Source organism: Cricetulus griseus, chromosome 8 (assembly GCF_003668045.3).
Source record: "Cricetulus griseus strain 17A/GY chromosome 8, alternate assembly CriGri-PICRH-1.0, whole genome shotgun sequence".
Classification (NCBI taxonomy): Eukaryota; Metazoa; Chordata; class Mammalia; order Rodentia; family Cricetidae; genus Cricetulus; species Cricetulus griseus.
Genome location: NC_048601.1, coordinates 60206992 through 60213809, shown reverse-complemented (window position 1 = coordinate 60213809; position 6818 = coordinate 60206992). Strand labels below are relative to the sequence as shown.

Sequence of the window (6818 nt, the reverse complement as noted above, 5' to 3'; positions counted from 1 at the left end):
CCTTGGGATAAGACTCTCTGAGTACCCAGATGAGAGTGCAGCCTTGACAACAACACCTATAAGACCTGACTAGGACCCAGACACATACACTCTCAGATTATAGGTGCTGTGGTTGCCACTACATTTGTATTAACTTGGTATGAAGCAGTAGGAAACTAATAACAATATAGGTTCACTATCCTAAACTATAACTGTAAACTTGAAAAACTCAGAGATGTGCATCTTAGAGAAGATGCTAGGAATCCCCATGTTGAGGTTTCCCACTCCACATGGGGAGGATGCAGAAATCAAAGAAGACTCATGTAGAAGACAAGGGTGACTAGGCAGTAAACCTCCATGATCTTGACTATGCACTCTTGGGCATCTAGAATCTATGCACCTGCAATGGTAGAACAACTAGAAAAATGAAGAGTAGCTGGGCATGGTGTCATGTAATCCAATAATAGTCAGAGGGAAGGAGCATGTGAACTACCAGTTCAGGATCACTGGGCACTTGAGAGTAATTTCCAGGTCAGCTCTGGATATATAGTTAGACATTGCACTCTACCCACAACAGATAATAGCAAAAGGTGAAAGGAGGCAAAAAAAAGAATGTGTCCACATTGTGGAAGATATTACAGAAAAAAAAATATCCGAGTGTTGGATGCAAAGAAAAGAGCGGCTAATGACACACAGAGATAAAAATCAGAAGATAAGCAATAAATCAGCTGCAGGAGGCTTGTATGCATGGCCCTCTGAAAAGCAACTTTTGACATCTCAAGTAATTAAAAGTAGAAATGTGACATAAGAGTGAGAATGTCAGCTTATATCTGCAAGACAACCAAGAACCTTCTATATTTAAAGCGCTGATTATTTTGAGTGACTGAGAAAATTTTCCTGTATGTTTAAAATAATTGTCTACTCAGCATCTTGAACACACACCAAAAAATGCTTTGAAAGGAAGAATTTAATAAGAAAGCAAAATGAAAAATGTGGGACAAACACACGAATCAGTTTTTAAAATCTCTATTTCACAGCTTTATGGTTTTTACAAACAAGATTTCTAGAATCACATGGTTGAGATGTCTAGTGAGAAACAGCTCAGTGACTGAGCTTCAGTGAACAGCAACCCCAGGATGTTTGGTTCAGCCCTGAGCACTATGGGAGGAACCACTAGACCTTGCTGACAGTAATAGGTTGCAACATCATCAGCCTCCACAGGATGGATGGTGAGGGTGAAGTCTGTCCCAGACCCACTGCCACTGAACCTGGCAGGGACCCCAGATGCTATCTTGGATACTCCATAGATGAGGAGTTTGGGGGGTTGTCCTGGTTTCTGTTGATATCAACTTATAAAATCAATAGTTCCCATAGTGACACTCTGGCTGTCTTGGCATGAGATGGTGGCCCTATGCCCTAGAAACACTATCAAAGAAGCTGGATACACAGTTAGCACAGCATGCTCAGGGGAACCTGGAATGATGAACACATTACTGTCACAGATATACTGAAAGCAGGCCAGTATAAAACTATCATTCATGAGGAATCTGTAACAGCAGTCATGAGCTACATTCTAAAGAGCTATAAAATAAAAGAGAAAATTAAAACTAATGAGACAACCTAATTTCAATGCTCATGACACCAAAGCATAAAAAACAATGATGGCCAAGATGGATACGCCCAACACTGCATCCTCTTACCTGGAACCCAGAGCAGCAGTACCCACAGCAGGAGAGCAGCTGATCCCATCTCTGATATCTGAAGTAGAGACAGGCTGCATCTTAGGCACTGGCAAGCTACCTTTAAAGATGGTTTGAGGAATCTGCACTGTGGCTAATGCCTCAATATGCAAATCAGCTCAGAAAAGCTTAATTGCTGTGAACCCAGGTCCTCTTGGAGTGCAGGAAGGGCTCTTAACCACTAAGCCCTCTCTACTGCCTAAACTAATATTTGCATCTGATAACACCACCATATTTTGCATTGTAATACTTCTCAAAAAGAGAAACAATCAGGTTTAATAAGACAGAGCAAAAAATAAGGGGAAGTTGGCTTTACTAAGAGGAATTAATCTAAATGTCATCAGGCAAAAAAGGCAGTGAGCTGTGAGCATGGAATAAAGAAGGAGGCTGGAAACCTAAACTTAGAATCAATCCAGTCATAAAACCGCTCAGCTTTCTAATCCCAACTGGATGACAGTATCAGAAATCCTGGCAATGCCACTGTCTGAAACGCAAGGCAAATTATGACACTGGCCTTTTTTCCCTCTGGACACTCACCATCAACTCCACACAGGAATGCAGCCTTTAAGACAAACCCAAGGTTAGCTCTTTCATGGTGCCTGAACTGTATGCATTGACAATGGGGAACATTATGTATATAATACAAGGGAAACTCAAACATTTCCAATCCAAGTATTTGACAGGGAGAAAGGCCCTAGACCCTCACGTCCACACATAACACCATTAAAATTCATGAGCTGAGTGAAACTTGGTACTCCCCTCTCAAGGACTGAAATAGATTGTAGCCTGACTGTCCCCAAGAAAGGGCCACATGGTAAACCCTCCAGGCTCATTTGGGGTTGTTTGTTAATTTGTTTGTTTTGAATTTTTATTAGTTAAATTTATTCATTTATTTACATCCTGACCACAGTTTCCCCTCCCACAGTTTCTTTCTTCCCATTCCCATGGACTACCCCAGTCAGGTATGGGAGTCCCATGGGATGAATGTCCTCAAAGACTAAGTGGATAAGGATTTGGCAGTGACAAACAGAAACAAACACAGAGGCAGTTTGAATCTCAGTGTATTTTGCAAATCTCAAGCGAAGTTTTTTATAGAAACATTTTCTCAGGGAATGTTTTTTTAAACAAGCCCAAACATATGGCATTGTTATTACTTGGCACAGTGATGCAGAAATCCAAAACATGAAATGATCCAGAGTTAACCACATATTTCTTGAATCAAATTAATAAATTTTTATGGTCAGTTATTTAACATCTATTACAAGTTCTTGTGATTTTTTGAAATATTGAACTATTTTAACAATTTTAACTCTTTTTTACTAAAAGCTTACTTTACCAAACACTAAGCCCACTCTCAAGACACATGTACAGCCATATGAACTGTTTTAAAATTTTTTAATTTTTCAAAAATTCTTTATCTCCCCCACCTTGTAAGGGATTTTTTTTTAGTCTTACAAAGAAAAAATATTTAATTGGTTTGGCTCACTTATAGTTTAGAGTTTCAATCCATTATCATCATGATGACACATGGTAGTGTGCAGGCAGACATGGTGCTGGATAAGTAGCTGAGAATACTGTACATTGCATTCAACAAAAATTGGACTGAGTGTCACACTGAGCAAAGCTTAAACAAAAGAGACATCAAAGCCTGCCCCACAGTGACACAATTCCTCCAACAATGCAACACCTACTTCAACAATGGCACACCTTCATATATATATATATATATATATATATATATATATATATATATATTACAAACAAGATTGAATTACATGACGATCCCAGTTCCCTTCTCCCTCCCTTCCTCCTCTACCACCCCCCAACTAAAAATCCTACCTGCCATATGTCCTTTCTTCTAATATACACCTGATGCAAAATTTCTGCTTCCTCATGACCTCTGCCTCCTTCCTTTTCTTCCCTTCTCACTCTCATAACTCCCTCCCCTCTTCCCACATTCTCAATTGGCTCAGGGGAAGGTGACCCTTTCCCCTACTCCAGGGGACAAAGTTTGTCTCTTTTAGGGTCTTCTTTGTTTACTAGTATCTCTAGCAGTGTGGATTGTAGGATGGTAACCACTTACTCTATGTCAAAAACCCACATATGTGTGAGTACATATCATGTTTGTCTTTTGTGATTGGATTACCTCCCTCAGAATGGTTTCTTCGAGTTCCATCCATTTTCCTGCAAATTTCAAGATTCCATTGTTTTTTTCTGCTGAGTAGTACTCCATTGTGTAAATATACCACAATTTCTCTATCCATTCTTCGGTTGAGGGGCATCTATGCTGCTTCCAGTTTCTGGCTATTACAAATAATGCTGCTATGAACAGGGTTGAACAGATGGCCTTGTTGTATGAATGTGCTTCTTTTGGGTATATGCCTAGGAGTGGAATTGCTGGATCTTGTGTAAGACTCATTTCTGTTTTCCTGAGGAGTTGCCATACTGATTTCCAAAGTGGCTGTACAAGTTGGCATGCCCACCAGCAACGGACGAGTGTTCCTCTTTCTCCACATCCTCTCCAGAATAAAATGTCATTGGTGTTTTAAATTTTAGCCATTCTGAAGTAAGATGGTATCTCAGAGTTGTTTTGATTAGCATTTCCCTGATGGCTAAGGATGTTGAACACTTTCTTTTTTTTTATTCTTTTATTAGTTCAAATTAGGAACAAGCTTGTTTCATATGTCAATCCCTTCTCCCTCTCCCTCCCCTCCCTGCCAACAACACACCTGCCCCTAGCCATACCCCCTCCACTCCCCAGGCAGGGTAAGGCCCTCAAAAGGGGCTCCCCAAAGTCTACCACATCATCCTGGGCCAGGCCTAGGCCCTTTCCCTTGTGTCCAGGCCAAGAGAGCATCCCTTCACATAGGATGGGCTCTCAAAATTCTTTCTTTTTTTTAAGACCTTACATATTTAATACAGTGCATTACCTCTGTACAAATGGAAACAAATTAAGTTCAACATTTCTAGACCAATAGGGCTGTTAATATTTGTACAATGCCAACTCAACACAGTAAACTGGGATACTTTTTTCCAAAGTTGACAGCACATCTAAAGTTATCAAAAATTCAAATTATATATACATATATATATATATATATATATATATATATATATATATGGGCAGTATGTTATGCATCAATAGCAGCAACAGTTTTTCCAGGATCTGCAGTCATTTGAACAAAATTGTAGATCTTGTGGTAGACTCATTCCCATTTACTTGAGGAGTCACTATACTGATTTCCAAAGTGGCTGTACAAGTTGGCACTCCCACCAGCAGTGGAGAAGTGTTACTCTTTCTCCGCATCCTCTCCAGCATAAAATATCATTGGTGTTTTTTATTTTAGCCTTTCTGACAGGAGTAAGATGGTATCTCAGAGTTGTTTTGATTATCATTTCCCTGATGGCTAAGGATATTGAACACTTTCATATGTGCCTTTCAGCCATTTTAGATTCCTCTATTGAGAATTGTCTATTTAGTTCTGTACCCCATTTTTTAATTGGATTGTTTGGTGTTTTGGAGAGTAGCTTCTTGAGTTCTTTGTATATTTTGGTTATCAGCCCTCTGTCAGATGTGGGATTGGTGAATATCTTTTCCCAGTTTGTGGGCTGTCGTTTTGTCTTGCTGACTGTGTCCTTTGCCTTACAGAAGCTTCTCAGTTTCAGGAGGTCCCATTTATTAATTGTTGATCTCAGTGTCTGTGCCACTGGTGTTATGTTCAGGAAGGAGTTTCCTGTACCAATTAATTCAAGGGTATTTCCCACTTTATCTTCTAGTAGGTTCAGTGAGGCTGGGTTTATGTTGAGGTCTTTGATCCATTTTGACTTAAGGTTTGTGCAGGGCAAAATGCTTGGATCTATTTGTAGTCTTCTACATGTTTGCATCCAGTTATGCCAGCACCATTTGTTGAAGATATTCTCTTTGTTCCAGCGTATATATTTGGATTATTTGTCAAAAACCAGGTGTTCGTAGGAGTGTGTGGGCTAATATCATGGTTTTCACCTCTATTCCATTGGTTTATCTGTCTATTTTTGTGCTAATATCAAGCTGTTTTCAGGACTATAGCTCTGAAATAGAGCTTAAAGTTAGGGATTGTGATGCCTCAAGAAGTTCCTCTATTGTACGGGGTTGTTTTGGCTATCCTTGGTCTTTTATTTCTCCGTATAAAGTTGAGAATTGTTCTTTCAAGGTCAGTGAAGAATTGTGTTGGATTTTGATGGGGATTGCATTGTATCTGTAGATTGCTTTTGGCATGTTTGACATTTTACTATGTTGATCCTGCCTATCCAAGAGCATGGGAGATCTTTCCATTTTTGGGTATCTTCTTTAATTTCTTTCTTTAGAGACTCAAAATTCTTACGGTACAAGTCTTTCACTTTTTTGGTTAGTGTTACTCCAAGATATTTTATGTTGTTTGTGGCAATTGTAAAGTGTGATGCTTCTCTGATTTCTTTCTCAGCACATTTATCATCCATGTATAATAGAGCTACTGGTTTTTTTTTTTTGAGTTAATCTTGTATCCTGTCACTTTGCTGAAGGTGTTTATCAGCTGTAGGAATTCCCTGTAGAGTTTTTCAGGTCACTTATGTAGACTATCATATCATCTGCAAATAATGAGAGTTTGACTTCTTCCTTTCTGATTTGTATTCCCTTGATCTCCTTTGGTTGTCTTATTGCTCTAGCTAGAACTTCAAGGACAATAATGAAGAGGTATGGAGAGAGTGGATAGCCTTGTCTTGTTCCTGATTTTAGAGGAATTGCATTGAGTTTCTCTCCATTTAATTTGATGTTGGCTGCTGCCTTGCGGTATATTGCTTTTATTATGTTGAGGTATGTTCCTATTAACCCTGATCTCTCCAAGACCTTTATCATGAAGGGGTATTGGATTTTGTCAAAGGCTTTTTGGGCATCTAGTGAAATGATCATGTGGGTTTTTTCCCTCATTCTATTTCTATGGTCGATTGTGTTTCGTATGTTGAAACATCCTTGCATTTCTGGCATGAAGTCTACTTGATCATGGTGGATGATTTCTCTGATGTGCTCTTGGATTCAATTTGACAGTATTTTATTGATTATTTTTGCATCATTGTTCATGAGGG

General features: G+C 39.1%; 1 pseudogene; it reads right to left on the bottom strand.

Annotated features, from left to right (window-relative positions):
• Nucleotides 1-1048: 1048 nt before the first annotated feature.
• LOC118239295 lies at nt 1049-1728 on the bottom strand (annotated as a pseudogene).
• Nucleotides 1729-6818: the final 5090 nt, after the last annotated feature.